Source organism: Coturnix japonica, chromosome 7 (genome assembly GCF_001577835.2).
Source record: "Coturnix japonica isolate 7356 chromosome 7, Coturnix japonica 2.1, whole genome shotgun sequence".
Classification (NCBI taxonomy): domain Eukaryota; kingdom Metazoa; phylum Chordata; class Aves; order Galliformes; family Phasianidae; genus Coturnix; species Coturnix japonica.
The window spans coordinates 32,144,700-32,161,570 of NC_029522.1; the positions used below are offsets into that span (position 1 = coordinate 32,144,700).

At 39.3% G+C, this 16,871-nt stretch overlaps 1 long non-coding RNA gene across 6 annotated transcripts in view; it reads right to left on the reverse strand.

The window, feature by feature from the left end:
• Positions 1-16,871, reverse strand: part of LOC107317048 — an 84,818-nt gene that overhangs the window by 11,038 nt on the left and 56,909 nt on the right. For all 6 annotated transcript variants that reach the window (XR_004308010.1, XR_004308013.1, XR_004308014.1 and 3 more), the window contains 2 exons: positions 13,995-14,021; positions 10,176-10,379 (listed from right to left, as the gene is read on the reverse strand). This is a non-coding gene — a long non-coding RNA (uncharacterized LOC107317048). The remainder of the gene's footprint in view (positions 1-10,175; positions 10,380-13,994; positions 14,022-16,871) is intronic.

Below are 16,871 nucleotides of genomic sequence, written 5' to 3' on the forward strand. Positions count from 1 at the left end.
TGTAAACCCCTTCCTCTTTATAAGATTAATTTTGTTCTTCCCATGTCCCACAGAAAAATCTTGAGCCCAGAGAAAAGCTGCTATGAAAGGGATACAAATGAATCTACTTAGATAATTGTAATTCCAGTCAGACACTGGCACCATGTAGTTCATGTTTTATCATAAGGGACCAATTTCTAAGATTTAGCCATCAGTCTAAAGAGTACAACACAGCATTTAGACCCTGATACTGCAACAAAGACAGAGCTGGCTCCAGTCAAGGAGGGCACACCTGGGTCTTTACTCAAGATCTTCATACAAGTTGGAGTTTTTGTGATGTAACAACAACAGCATTTGCAAAGGCCTCGCGGTTCTAATAGTCAACATATATTTATCTATAAAACGAGGACTTTGGGCCCTTCAGCCCATCAGTGGTGAATTTGGAAGGGTAACCAAGAAAGAGAACATGGAACCCTGAATGCTGCCATTGATGATGCCTACCCACCCTACATTTGAGAAGCATCATCAAATAAAAAGCACACAAGTATCATGTGTTTTGTAGAGCCACAGAAGGATTCTCCCCCTCCTCTTTTTTCTAATCAAAGACTGATTAATTAATTCTCATTATCTCCATCTCTGTCACAAAGATAGCATGGTGACGCTGTCAGAAAGCTGTTGTAATTTGCCTCGGGCATGGCTGTAATTTGGTGGTGGTTGAAGTGATCACTCGTTACTTTACAAGGTCCCATCATCCTCAAAGAAAAATGCTCACAGGCAGGAGACATGTACCCAAATATGAGTGAAATAGGTGGTAAAAGCAGAATGAGCCTCACCCTGAGCAACCCTCAAAAGAACAGAGCAAATAAACCATGGCCTCCTGCTTCCACAACAGCACTAAAGGCAGAGTCAGACCAAGTGAGGACAGAAGCCAGTCTGAAAAACAACAACAACAAAAAATCCTCCTTCAAAGTAAAAATTGTTCAGGGAAAACTTGTATGCAGCAACTGCTATTGGGGCAGAGGGAAGAGTGAAAAAAAGCCTCTCCTAGAAGAGTTGCAGAGCAGCAGCCTGCTAAATGTGACCACATCAGGAAACAGTCCTCACCGCAGCTTCATCAGGGTGAGCTGAGACAACACCATAAATGTGGGAGACCAGTAGGACCAAGTGTTACTGGCAACGCGCAGTACAAACTGAAAGCATCCATAGACAATTGAAACCACATTGCATGAATCCTCCTCAAATCACAAGGTTAATGCAGATCCAGCTTTCAACTCAGTGAGCTACATAAACCAGATGAGGTACAGCAAACAATGGCTCATGCGGGTGTCCCAGTTTCCACCAACAATGTCAGCCACATTGGTGGTGACTCAATTTGTTTCCATCATATGCTCTTTAGAGTCGCCTCTGGCGGCTTTAATTTTCATACTCCTTTTCCAAATGAACATTATCCAACTGCAGCAAGAGGAGCTGGCACCCAGCAAAAGGCATGTGAAGCTCCATTTTCATAACATACTAAATGACACAGGGTTTAAGGGTTGCTCCTCTTCCTTCTGACCCTTATGGCTCAGATTCAGAGTTCAGCTCAGAGCATGATATCTTCCTATGCAGTCATACAGGAAAGCAGAAGGAGTCAGCAATAACCAAAAAACCATATAGAACATTAAAAAAAAAAAAATAGCCAGGTTTGGAAAGAATGGATAGTTATCCTATGTGCAAATATACCTGCCTTTTATATGGCCTTGTACTACATCTTCTTTAGTGAAGAAGCAGCAAAATAGAATAACATAAATCTAATCTGACCTCAGTGAAAAGATCGTCTTTCTCAGTGTAACATACTGTAAACACGAAGTTTGCTCTCCCAGCATTATTTGTTTAATAGAAATATTTTCCATACCACCTGGTTCTGGCAGAAAGTCAGAATTTGCATTTATATGAGGTACTTTATCAAATATAACATACAGAAGTCTGTTAAGTACACATTGCATTTTGTTTGTGAGAAAATCTGTTTGTATTTAATGTAGTTTTTAAATTAACCTTAATGAAAGCTTCTGAAAATTGTTGTTCTAAGCATTTGAAATATGCAACAAGAACTAGTGGAAGACATAAACATGTTTTCCATTATATGTTATCAGATAGTCCAAAATTACTACAAAAAAGAACGTGGGACTATGTTAAATTAGAAAGATAAGCAAGCATTTAGTTAAAAGGCAAAGGTCTTTAGAAGAGTAAAGCATCTGACAGTTAACCCCAAAGTCTTACAATCTCCTACTAAGAGGAGTACAACACTTGCAGAATACAGTAGGGTGTTTTAACCGCATCCACGGCTCAGATGAAACACGGGGCATGTTTCACAGAAATCCCGTGGTGGATGTTTGTTCCAGCCAATATTTACAGAGTAGTTGCGTTCCCATGGCCATTTTGAAGATCTTACTCAAAGAGTATCAAATATGATTTGCCCACAGCTCTATCTTTTGGAAAGAACCGACCTAAAAACCCAAACTTTATAAATGGCCTTGCTATACATAATCCCTTCAATTATCCAAATACTATTTTCTGTTGTCCTCTGCTGTCTGCTGATTTAATTTTCTCCTGTAGCATAAGACAGCCTGTTTTCAGTTGATAGTTACATTGGTGGCTTCACAGAGAACATATGATATGCAGGAAAAATCTTTGACGTTATGACTTTCGTTCCAGCCTTTCCTCTGATACCAGATTAAATCTTTTATAAAAGAATAAAGGTGATGCTGTGGAAAACTGCCAAACAAGGACAGGTATCCACAGGACATTTAGCCTGTATGATCAGAGAGATTAGAGGGAAGCAGTACCTAAGTAGCTTGACGATGAGTTATTGGGACAAAAAATCATTCAAATAATAGCAACAAAAGTATCACTGGTAGTGATCAAGTAAGGGAAGGAAAATCTGACTAATGACTTTGTTTTACTATTCTGGTAACCCTTTGCATAAGGAAAACTCAGTAAAATCAGGTTTTAATCAGGGTGATATTTTTCTGGAAACTCTTTCTTCCCAACACATTCTGGCACTTAACCAGTGTTTGAATAACATTCCCACAGTAAGTTTCGAGTCAAACTTCTTTTTCGTGAGCAACTGCTCTGGAAAACAGGAAAATCGAAGAGCTTTTCTCAGAAAGTCATTACTTTTCTGAGAGATATATAAAAAGGCAAATACTCAGTTAGCTGTTTATACAGTCGCAGATTACAAAACAAGAAATGTTAAGTTCTACAAGAATCCATCCAGTAAGAACGCAGCCATAAGGATCAGGTCTCATTGACACACTGCTGTGAAGGTGACCAAGATGTGTCATCATTACAGACTGTTTGCACACACTGAGATTCAGACTAAGCTGAGCAAGTCTGCATCTATCCACACAGATCACCTCAAATGAGCATCTGAGATTTCTCCCTGACTCCATTTAATTTATATCCTCTCACTATTGTGTTGGAAAATTGGGGTATTTTTGGTTTTATTTTGGAGCATAATAGAGGCAGGGCAATCTAGCTGTCATCTGGGTGGTGGAATACTGGAAATCCTGTTTTGGATCGCGTTCTCAGTCTCTAGTTCAAGGGGAATGATTTCCTCTAACTGTGCTACAGATCACTGTGCTTGTAGGGTGGTCATGGAACACCAGCTCTGCTTCACATTAAAAGTGGAATTTTTAATAGCCAAGGAGGAAAAACAAGGAAGAACTGAAAAGTTGCAATAAGAAAATTTTGCAGTAGGGACTATTCCTAAATACTATGTAGTCTCATTGACCACATCGACTCATTGATTTCCAAGGTTTCTACAGTCCTTTCCAGCCAGATCAGACTAAATGGAGAACATTTAGGTCAGCCTCCCATAACCCTTCACCCCTTGGCTTTCCTCATATTCCTGTGAGATTGTTAACCAGACACCTACAGCTGTGAGAAGCCTAATGAGTTCTCTTGATTCCCTTACCCTACAACTTGCAATTTTAATGTAGAGGGCATAGAAACCCTAAAATCTCCAATGCTTCATGCTTGTGGCTTCATAAATGGGAATCTGGAAGATTTAAGAGCTTGACTGCATGTTCTGTGTTTGCAGGTTGCAGTCCATAGCTGGGATGGGGGATGTTGACTTCTTGGGTGTTGTGAGGAACAGAGCTGTTGTAGGAATGCTGAGAAGCCAGCCTGGGTGAGGGGAAGACCACAGAACAATAGCAGAGACCTTGAGGACATCTTCCATTAATAAGAAAGTTCTTGGCGTACATAATAGCCACACTTATGAAAGTTTTCTGAGCCTTTCCTAAATAGCTAGAGGAGAGTCTTTTTAGGCTTTTTATTTTGAGAGATGGAATGAACAGAATGTGCACAGTCTTTGGACATGACAGGGAGAGAGATGGAACTGTGCATTTGTGCCTAGGCCAAAAAATAATTAAGGCAATAATAAACTGCAAAGGAGTATCTTATGAAACTCCTTAAGGAGGACTTTTAGCCAGATACAACTGATGACAAGTTTGTTTGGGTTTTTTGCATTAATTGCCCTAAAAGGAATTATTATAAACACCTATAATAATTTATAAATGATATTTTAGTGTGTCAATCTGGTTGGTTTTTTTACATGTTAATATATTACACATTTGGTTTAAGAAGATACTGAACGCTGTCTAATGGCAGACCATGAAAAAGAGCGTGAGTGGAGGTTTAGGGCAACTTTGGAAAGATCTGGGGTTATATCATGAAAGCCAAATAATCTAAGTTTTCTCTAATGGGATAAATATACCTATGAAAAACACTAGAGCTACAGGGTCATGGCCCATGACACAGAAGGGATGCAGAGGGTCTCTGGAGCAGGAAACTATTTGGCAACCTTTCTGCCTTAGCTGGCTGGGAGCAGTGAGAAGCTAATTTAGTCAGTGGGTAGGAGAGGCAGCACTGAGAAAAGAGTTGGGAAACCAAAGGCGGCCGCACTGAACTATCAAGAAATGCATTTTGAAAGTTATTATGTAACATTACGGTCAAAACTGAAGATAAGAGGCTGATGCATCACAGCATTAGTGAAGTCAGTGTTAATATGTTTGCATAGATAAGGCAGATTTGGCGTAGTATACAGGCATAAAAATGAGGAGCCAACATTAGCTGAAACTGAGCTGAAAGCACCACTGCCAAGAGATGTAATTCTTGTCTTCATCTCCTGGAATATCAAGGTTTCTATAGTTTACAAACATATGGGTTTTCAAAGCTATTACAACTGTGACATCGATTTAGAAGCTACAAATAGGCAAGAGGTTAAGATTAGAGCTGGCCAGGAATTTTCGTACAAAACAGAATTTTGCGTTTTAGCCAGGATTAGTTAAGATATCTGAGCTTTACAACATCATACTGCCAGGTGAAAAAATGACTCACTCGCCAAGCTCAGTGCAGCTGGGATGAGCACTTCTGAATTGTGTTTGCACATAAACATCCACATAGTGTTGTCGTTATTAAGATGCACTAAGGAGAACTATACCTTCAAACTGTTCAGGCAAGGGAGGGCGCTTCAGGAGCCACTGCTTTCCTTGGATTTCACAAAGCGGTGAGGTGGCTCTGGCCTCTCTATACAGTAGGACAGCTTAACCCTTTATGTTATACCCAAGGTCTGAAATAACCTGTGCTTTTGGAAAAGGTTATCAATATTGAAGAACGAATGTTCTACATCAAAACACATCTAAAATTAACATCTGGAAAAAAAAAAAAAAATAATCAAAACCAAATCAAATAATACCCAAGCAGACAAAAAGGATGAAAATAAATCATACCATGCAGCGGACCTTTTTAAAGCTCTGTCACAGAAACTGAAAAACCAGACAGAGAAGCAATGCAATCCTTTACCCAATCACTACGTGCTCAATCAAAGAATTCTGAACTTCAGCGGAATTCACTTAGACACTGGGGATTAAATGGGCAGCAACCTAGATTACAAATCAAAGAGCACCGAGCAGTGCTTGTGTATGTTCTGCTTATGAAAGCTGCTTAATGATTAAAGTCATCTATGCTTAAAAAAAGAAGTAAAAAAAAATGGAAAAGCAAAACTGTTGAGGTCTGAGAGAATGTCTCTGGATTGACAGGTCATAGGTTAAATCCAGATGAGGGTCACTCAAGCCTGGTGTTAGTCTAAATGAGTACAACATTAATGCTGAAAAATCCTCGCGATGAGCTCACCACCTGTCTGCTGCAGAAATCCGACCAGTCCAGGCTCAGTTCAAACTTGATGTTTACTTGCATTTACAGTACTTGTGTGCTGCTAACTAGGGAGAATGAAGTTAGTAATCTGGCTTTTGATTTCAATCAATTTGTCTAGCTTTCGTTTACTTTTGTCTACTGGCATGTAAAAAGGTTCTGTTTTTCACTGCAAGTACAACAGGATGCTTGTACTTAAGGACTTTCATTTCAGTGCAATTTTAAATGTTGGTCTTTGTCAGGAAAACAGACAGGAAACGTTCTGTAAAAGAAAAATCTTATTTAGAAGATGTTCGTCTTGAATCAAAACAGGAGAAGTCTGGAAAAGATAAAGGAGAATTTGGGTAAACGATAGATTGGCAGACATGGAATCAAAATTGTAGGGGTTGCAAGGGACCTCCAGAGCTCATCGAGTCCAACCCCCCTGCCAAAGCAGGCTCCCTACACCAGGTCGCACAGGTAGGTGTCCAGGCGGGTCTTGAATATCTCCAGATAAGGAGACTCCACAACCCCCCTGGGCAGCCTGTTCCAGTGTTGTGTCATCCTCACCATAAAGAAGTTCTTGCACACATTCAAGCAGAACTTCCTATGCTCCAGTTTCTGGCTGTTTCCCCTTGACCTGTCTCCACACTCTGCTGAAAAAAGCCTGGCCTCACCACTTTGTGCCCCACACCTCAGATATTTATAGACCTGGATCAGGTCCCCTCTCAGTCTTCTCCCGTCAGGAGCTAAACAGACCCAGTTCACTTAGCCTTTCTTCATAGGGGAGATGCTAGTCATAGCTAGGCAGATAACACTGACATTTAGGTCCTGGTCCCAAATCAAAAAAATACCCTATTGATACAGAACTGAGCCTTGAAAAACATCAGAGGGTTAAAGTAACCAGCACTTAAAGGAAAGAGGAATACATCACTTGCTACACATATTCCATTATATTTTAAAAACTTGTAGGGTTGATGTGAGCTTGTTATCGTTCATTAAATGATAAAAATTGCTGCAAAAGGTACATACTTTGCAAGTATACAGCAGCTAATCTCAGACCTCTAACAGATTTAACCTTGTATATTCACAGATATTTAAAGTGTTATGGTTTGAAGGTCATCTCCTCTGTCTTACAGTGAAAGGAAAGCAAAGAAAGGAATAAAAATTAGACAGAATTAATTCTTCAAAAAGTTTTTACAAATCAAAACCCTGCAGTTTCACACTGAGAACAAAAGAAGCATATTAAACACCAAAGTTTATCAAGACAAATTAGGTCCCAGTTTCAAATTTTCTTTAATCTTTTGCATCTGAACGTTTTTTTGCCTCATGCTGTTTTCCCTAGTTAAATGTTAAAATGAATTCTAGCCAATACCATTGACTTCCTCCCTTAAAAATATTGAGACACATAATAAAAAATTAATTACTTCCCCTAATTTCCGTGTGATTCTTTAAAAAGATGTAAAATTCATTTAAAGTAAGTGGTGACTTTGTCTTTGAAGATCACGACAATTAACATGGATCAAAGCTTAGGTTCTGTAACGATGATAGCTTATTAGCATAATGAAATTAACTTAGAGACAAGAATCTTTAATAGGTACAACAAAAACGCTTTAATAATACTTGAAGAAAATTATGTATTTGCTAGAAGTACAACAGTTTCAGACTTTCTATCCAATTAATAAGTTGTTAATTAACTCCTTTTCCAAACAATGTGCACTTTAAGTTAACATCTGCCCATTGGATAACACTTTCCTATGGTATTTTCTTCTAATATACTATAGAACTGCCTCACTCTTTAACTGGGAATTCCTCGTAGGAATATTCCTATACGAGGGAAACAGGACCCAAATATAGTAATACGCTTTCTGTATCTAACCAATTAAATAAGGGAGAGGCTTATTTCAAAGATGAGGAGAAGGAGTGGGTAATTCCTTCATTACGGCTGCATTGTTTGCAGCAGTGCTTAGTTTCAGATTTCTTTACGTTTCCAATAGAAATTATTTTCTGCACTTTATGTGTCTCTGTTAAATGGCTCTCTGCTGACTAGTGCCATATATGGACCTGACTTGGGAGCAATTTTCATATTTCTTTTTCAAGTATCTATTTATAGCAACGTGTTACAAGATTTTACAGCCTTATTTATAAGATTGTAAATCAATAAGTATTGTTTTTAAAGATACGGGGAAGGAAGGTCGCTCACAAAGAAAAAACCCAGAGACACATGTATAAGAATAGTATTTTCACAGACTTTGCTTTGCAAGCATTGAATAATAAAGGCTTTCAGGACTTTAATTTTTAATTACAATGACACATATTTGTTTTAGGGGCTTCTGCCTGCATAGTGGCTTGGGGATCAAGAATTTCACAGAGGATTTTGCTTTTTACAAGTGGATTTGGAGAACACACGGGACTGTGTGGAACGAAGAGGGTTCAAAGCCACACCATGAACTGTTCAGGCCAGTGATGGAACAATTAAATAGGTCTTATTTGAAACAAATGAGTTATTATATTCTATCAGGTCAAGGATCCATGTTTTAATAAAGCCCTAATTACGGTAACTTTTCATTTAATCTGGCAAGTTCTAAGTGAGTTAAGAATTTATGAGTTGGAATCAGCAATAAAAAATACGCCTGTCCACTAGTCCACTCAAGGCCACACAGGTTGATCTCGTTTTGAGTAACAAGGAAGCCAGGAATGTATCTCCTAAACAGGGCACTGTGACATTTTGTTTTTGCAGAGAAAAAAAACCAACAAATCTGGAAATTCTTACTTCCCTCTTTTCAGAGATAACAAGCAAACAAAAGCAGCACAAGAATAAGAACATTTCTGAGGTCATCCTACACCTTGGAGAACTCTTCAACCACAAACCTAAGGGTACATAGACCTTTTTGTACAATATCCAGCCAAAATTCTTCTATCCAGCTGCTGCTGCCTATAGTCATGTTTTCCATTTCTGATCCACCAAGGCTCTGTACAGTCTCACAGTACAGTCACCTCTGAAATGAGATCAAAACGAGTCCTGATACTGAGAAGACTGTAGGTAAGATCTGGGGTGCACCGTGGGTACCAGTGGTGCCCACATAGCACCAAGACAGTATGAGAGTCATGTAGCCCTCAAGGAGTTGCATGCCTTCATGTGGCATTTTTACCATTGGAATTAAAAGGTCAATTACCACTTAGAATCATAGAATAATAGAATCACCAAGGTTGGAAAAGACCTAAAAGATCATCCAGTCCAAATATTCACCTATTACCAACAGCTCCCACTAAACCATGTCCCTCAACACAACATCCAGTCTTTCCTTGAACACCTCCAGGGTGGTGACTCCACCACCTTCCTGGACAGTCCATTTCAGTGCCTGACCACCCTTTTTGAGAAGTAATATTTCCTAATGCTCAGCTTGAATCTCCCCTGCCATAGCTTGAAACCAAGTCTCAAGTACATCTCCTTTAGCCTTAGCTCCTTTGGAACAACATCCTCATGAGTAGTAACTAACCAACACTCACTACATGAACACAGTGTGCACCACTATCAACCAAGACACCGTCATCTTTAGGGTGGAAATGAGATACACTTATTAACTCACATAGAAACTGCATAATCATAAGATGAAGCTGAGAAAACCGCTGTTTTCCGCACATAGACAGACAACAATACACTGCTGTTGTCTCTTTGATGGGCATAAATACACAAAGTTCTGGTTATTACACCTATAGCTGGTTTTTGATTGCTTACTTAGCATATTGCAGAAGTTTAACTTTATTCTGTCAGAAATCACAAAAGATCTCACTGTTTTTTCTTTTGTAAATTTCTCCTAGAAGGCTAAAAAACCTTGTTTGGAAATAAAAAATAAAAGAAGAGCAAGAGCTGTGTACTGCAGCATCTCCAGGGATTTGGAAGTGGCTGCCATCAGGCTCCTGCAGCCCACAGGCTACTCACTAATAACAAGTAAACAACTGGAACATCATGGGAGGTGGCAGATGTGACCATCATTTTACTCAACCATTCCCAAGTGTACCTTGTTCCTGGGGCAATTTTGACACTGAAACTGCTCCTGGACCAGTAGTATGAAGCCCTCTTTAGCTGGTGGGTTCCTCTTGGAGTATGCTAACTCAGCACCAGGACAATTTGGAACCATTTCTTTGAGAAGTCCCCATCACTGACTGGTGCAGGTGGCTGAGCTCTGGAGAAACCAAATCCACCGACTCACAGGAGAATCTGCCTGGAAATAAAAGAAAAATGATATAAAAAAGAAAGAAAAATGATATAAAAAAAGGAAGACATTTCCTTTTAACGACTTGTTTTTGGCAAAACAGGATTTGGGGGGTAAAATGTTTCCAGATTGTAAATCCATCAGATAATTCCTCATTTGCAAGTTCCTCAGTATCATATTCCAAGAAATATGATATTACCTTGGCTGGGAAGTGCAGTCAAAAGAGCATCATCACCTACTTCTTTGCTTTCCTGCAAGCTTCCATAGCCTACCAATTTTTCCTTGGATGATTCCCAAGCAAGAAAAGGTCTCTCCCCTTGCTTATGAAACCCAGGGTCTTAACTGCACAAGATGCCGTGAGTACAAGCCAGAAACATTTGAGATTCCTTTAAATAAGACATTACATTCTTGATGAGAGTAAAAAAAAAGAAAGCAGCTCATCTTTGAAATGTACTTATTGTTCCAGATTTTGAGCCAAACATCAGAGTTAGGTTATAGATAAGGTATTTCTAGAGTTTCACTGGTGCTTGATGTAATGCCAGAAGATACTAAAATCTCATTTTTAAGTGAATGACCACGGCATATATATTCTAGGTCTATTTTTAATTCACTGTTCCCTCTGAAATAATACCCTTCACTGCTCTCATGGCTTTAGCCCCATCTTTCAAGGATTTCTCTGTTTTGTCCCTGGTTTGGATTTCCCTGTTGCTGTTCCTTTCCATTTGCAGAATGACTTATGTTTCACAATGTTATTTGTGTATTATCCTCACTGCATGGATAAAATAAGTACAGGCTTCCTTGTCTCTCCAGCAAAAAATCTTCTCCCCTTCCATTCCCCACCCTGCTTAAGTCAGCCCTATTGCTACGGACATTCACTGCATCACTGTTGAAAGGCATTAACAGAAACAATGATTATGAGGTAGGTAAGCACAAGCAGGTGAAAAAGAAACATATTATCTCTGTACTATGCCTCTTGTCGGAGGTTTTTTTTTAATGTCTTTTTTTTTTATTTCCTTTTTTTTTTTTTTTTTGCCTTTTACAGTAACACGTTTCATAGAGGTAGAAGACGCAGTAGTTGAACCACAAAATACAGTGATCTGAGGACCACATACCACTAAAACCACATAAAAGGCTCAAGAAAAACTCATAATATAGGAATTTTCACCTTTTTCAATTCCTGCTGGTTTGTAACCAAATTTACTTCTAGATTTGGATAATTACCCACTAAACTCCACCTTTTAAAACCCATAGTTCAGTCATTACCTTTACTTCCATCATAAAACTGAACTTCAGTTTCAAGCTAAGACAATACAGACAAACTGGCCCAAAGCAAAGGATGAGCACAGCTCTGGAGTAAACCCCAGTTATGCTGATTGTGCTCCCTGCTTGCATTTATGCTCTCCCCATATGCTGCTGTACACACCAAAAACTTCACCAAGTCAAAGATCATACAGAGCTTTAGGAAAACTACACCACGTGTTAAGAAAAAAAGCAATTCAAACCTAGAACCTAAGGCATGGTGAAAGGGCTGTGCATTAAAATGGTTGAAAAATCAGAAAAGAGAGCATAAATATGAAAGTAAGATTCTGGCGCTGAAGCAAAGCTGCAAATATCTCATAATTACAGTTTAAATTTTGGGTGGTCCTGTGTGAAGCCAGGACTTGAATTGTACACTCCCTGTAAGCCCCTTCCAACTCAGGATTCAATGAATGTATGCTCTAGCACTAGCAAGGGCTGCCCAGAGAGATTATGGAATCTGCTCCCTGGAGATCTTTATAAGATATTTGGGCATAGTCCTGGCCACCCTGTTTGAGGGCTTGGACCAGAGGGGCCCAAAGGTCTCTGCCAGTCTCAGCCATCCTAAGATTCTGTGCTCTATAGAAATATTGCCTTTTCCTTTTCCTTGCCTCATCTATAAACCTTCAGGAATCACTCTGAGCAGAGAATAGCTTTATTAGTTGGTCCTACGCAGTGGATATTATTCAATATCTGTTATACCAGCAAGAAAAAGCAGAAAAGAGTGTGCTCCATATGCACCCCTGCTTGTGTATTACAGTCTAGTAACACAACCCACTATATGACAGCGCTCCTTTTGGACCTCATCACTGAACACTTAGCATTCACACCATAGTTATCTGTTTTATATATATATATATATATATATATATATACACACACACACATAATTAATAAGAAATCACTTGCTTATTTTGTACCTATTTCACAGATTTACAGAATTCCATCAATCATTGCCTTACTTACATTGATTTACATTACTTACACTGACCTCGCTCTAATTGTTGGGATCCTAAATTCTGCACAGATGCTATTACTGAGAATTTAATTTCAGATAGCAAAGAATTCAGGACTGCCATATGCTGTCTGTTACGAGTCTGCAGTTTGTAACCAATATCCATTACTAACGTTTTTGACCCAGGTAAGATTACAGAAAGCAAAAATTTACTTAACTTTATTGCTGCACTTTTACTAATAGTATCAACAACAAATGCATAGGAACTCCCATGCCTGTGTGTTGATCTGAATGACTGCTTAGTTCCTCTCAGATATGTCTGCAACCAATGCCATCTGGGGATTCTGAAGAGATTGCCAAAATCTTCCAGATTCATATATATTTGTATGAGGGCTGATAGGATGGTTGCCTTTAATATTCAATCAAGTTCAGACATATTTGTGTTTTGTAGCTTGGATCATTTTACTTGGCTGTTTTTCTTTCTTTTCTAAGTCAATTGGGTCAAAGCTATCTGAAGCAGCGTAAGAAGTATTTACTTACTAGAATTCAAACACATTTATTAAGGACATAGTTTCAAGTATTTTAAACAATCGCTAAATAACAGTAGGGAATACCTATTCATAAGTATCTCAATCTTTATTAATCCTCAAGGATATGAACCAGACATTAGTTAACATTCGAATTAATTTTCAAAACTACAACCAGCCTTATCAGATAGCAAACTTAAAAATAAAAAATTAACTCCCAAAAGCAGGCAAGTGAGCCAATTCTATGGTGCAATTAGCTACTCCCCAAAACACAGGGCTGCTCCCTGCACAAAGGCACTGAGCTGTGGCTCACATACACTGGGGGGTCTAGCAGAGAACATGGCATAGGTTGCAAGGGTATTACAAGACCTTGCTGAGGTTTAAGAGTGCGCAACCTGGCTTAAGTGATTTGTTGCCATACTGAAGTCTACAGCTGGAGCCCCACTGGGGAGAACGTCCACTCCACGGTAGGAGGGACTCAAGGTGACAGCAGAGAACCTTGTCTTCAACTGGAAGCAAATAATAAAATGAGATGGTGACAACTCACCTTTTTTCCAAGAATGCTGAAACTTATTCAAAAGGCATCGAGTACTTCCATAGAGAACTTTTAACCAGGTAATTAAAAATCATTCAATCATAGAATGGTTTAAGTTGCAAGGCACCATTAAAGGCTGTCTAGTTCAACTCTCCTGCAATGAACAGAGACACCTACAGCCCCATCTGGATGCTCAGAGCCTGGTCCAGCCAAAGGCACAACAGCAAACAGCAAATTAAGAGGCCTGAAAGTCAAATTCAACCCACTCAGTTTAACTCCACTGACATCCAAGTGTGCAGGAGGTTACTTACCCAGACCAGCCGAAGGTCACATCCCATCTGCAAATAAAATCAAGCATATTAGCCACTGGAATTCACATTGGTAACTAAACTGTTAAAACTCTTTACTGTGAACAGTTGTCGACATGGCAATTGAATATTGGCAAGGTAAAAAAAAAATAGCAGTGAGGAGAAATTATATGTAGTTGTTAGACAGTAAGAGACTGAAGGTGAGCAGATGTGATAGAGTAATCCCTTTATTTAGTGCTGAATAATGTTTTTCATGTAAAATACCAATGAAAATAACTTAAGCACTAGTAAAGGAAGACTAGTCCTTCATCATTAACATTTCTGTGACCACAGCATCAGCAGATCCACTGCTGTTTTTTTTGAGTGTGTTGAATGTTATGGAGTGGATGGATGCTGTACAATGTACAATGAAGCAAAATTAGTGTGAGGTAAGAATGAAGTTTTCTGGGTATTAATCTTCCATCTCCTTCCCACATAGTCATTTTCACTCTGCAAACTGAAAGTAATGCATAACAAGGAGAGAACTGAGTCTGAGTCCACACACACAACCACTGAGCAACAGAGCCCCTCACCTGATCTGAGAGTACAACCCACAGAGGGTCTTCCATTTATCTTCTGAATATCTTTTTCTCTGAGTTGAATCTTAGCACTGTAGCTTTGGAAAAACTCTGCCAGGAAAGAGTTACCAGTATGGCATGTGAGACATGGCTCCCTTGGAAAGACATCACTGCAGCTACATTCAGGCACCCTCCACTGGACTACACCATCCAATAGGTGGGTATAGACTCTTTTATCCTGATTCAGACACCCACTTACTCTAATTTTAATGTCTTTTGTGTAGTTTCATTGTAATTTTATTTCTTTACTACCATGGTTTGTTTTCACTTCAAGACGTTTATGTTAATTTATTTTCTTGTGAAATCAACAGTCAACTGTACCAAAATTAGCTAATGAATGAAGGATGTTTATGCTGTTCAGTGCTAACACAGTTTGGAGTTAATACAAAAGGAGTTTATGCAGGTGTCTATCACCATGACTATGGTTTAGAAGCTGCTTTCTGATTTTAGATACAGCAAACAGCTGTATCTATAAGTTCTCTTACATTTTTGATGATGGAGAGATAAAAAGGAATCTGATGTCCCTCTACAGCTGATAGATTTGTGTAAACCAAAGTCTCAACTCTGCATTTTGCCTGTGACATTCTTAATTCCCCTTTGGAGAGCACTTTCTGGCAATTTTCTGCAGATGCACGTGGGAGACACCAAGAAAGAACAACAGGGAGTTTATCTCAGCTTAGGGAAATGGAACTGGAGAAGTGCTACACCTGCAGGACCAGGAGAAACACCTCCTTCTACAAGGAAGAGCTTTATGCATTTCCCAGCCCTTGATAGAAGAAACACACACAGGAGCAGAGAACATTTAAACTACTGCTTTATCCTGGCGCTCCAGGACTGATGGGTGAAGCTGCTACCAGTTTAACATGGACTCAGATTCCAGAAGAAAGAATTCTTAGAATCCACAAGGAAGATTCTTAGAAGAAAGGATAGCAGAGATTTCCACCAACTGTCCCCAGTCCCCTTTGACCCAAGTGAGCCTTTCATCTGAAGAAGGAGCTCCAATATATAGACTGCAGGGGAGAGATTTTGTTCCCTTTTCACCAGAGATACGTGAAAAAATACAAAAGCTTTTGTGACCTATGACGTGGTTCATAAACTTAGTAAATTTCATTGTACCCAACACAAGCGGGCAGCAACAGGGAGAACTACATCTGAGTTTATCAGCTGATAACTTCAGCCATTAACATAACCCTGTGCAAAAGGCAGCATGGTCTCAGGATGCATCAGGTGAATTATTCCCAGGATGAAGCAGTAATGTCATGGTAGAGAAGGCTGAGAAAGCTTGCTCTGAAATACAGTCGATGGTGAATTCAGTTGAGTACAAGCTTCAGGAGAACAGAATAGCTCCTTGCTTGTTAATGTGTCAGTCTGTTAAAAACACAAAGGAGAAAGCATTCCAGCTAAAGAGCAAGCTGAAAAGGAAATAGGAGGAAAAAGGAAAAAAACAAATTGAGTGGTATAAATTAGTCATACATAGATTTCCCATGTAAATTAAAAAGTCTTCAAACAACAGACAGCTGCATGAATCAGGGAGTCAGGAAACCTCAATTATATCAGCAAGCAATTAGTTAAGTTTCTGAAAAGGAATAAGGATAATGCAGAAGAGATGGGAGGGACCCAAAAACCCAGAAGTTCCCTGACAGCAGAACTGCTATCTCTCTACCTCGCCTGCTTCCCTTAGACCTGTTTAAAACAGTGCTTAGCTATCAGCAGTTAAACAGCAAGAGCCTCCCATGGGCAGAAATCACATCTTAACAAAGAGAGCAGGAAAAAAAAATGAAGATGTAATGAATCTAAAGCACCAAAAAATTAAAAGTTGCTGGTGAAGAAGCAGCAATAAGTTTGTAAGAGATCCTGTGTTCCCAGCAGCTCGGTGCCTATGTAGTGAGGCAGCTAACGAAACAGGAATGGGAGTGCTGCACACATGAGTCATTCTGTTTGGAAACCTCTACATATTAAAAAAAAAGAAAGGAGGAAAAAAAAAAGCCACGTGTTAAAAGTATCTTAGCCAAACATGTTCTTTCTCTTAAGCATACAACAAAACACAACTGTCCTCACGGTAAATATCCTCCCGTTTTATTACTTCAGATCACTTTTCAGTGCTGTAATCATGTCATTAGGTCTGCAATTGGCTCCAAAAGAAGCAGCCATCTAAATATAAACTTCTTGCTTCCCAGTCCACTTTGTCTGTGTTACTTTGAGGAGGACAACCAGAGTTCAGGGGGTCTGAGCCTACTAGTGACATTAATGAATGTAGGCTCAA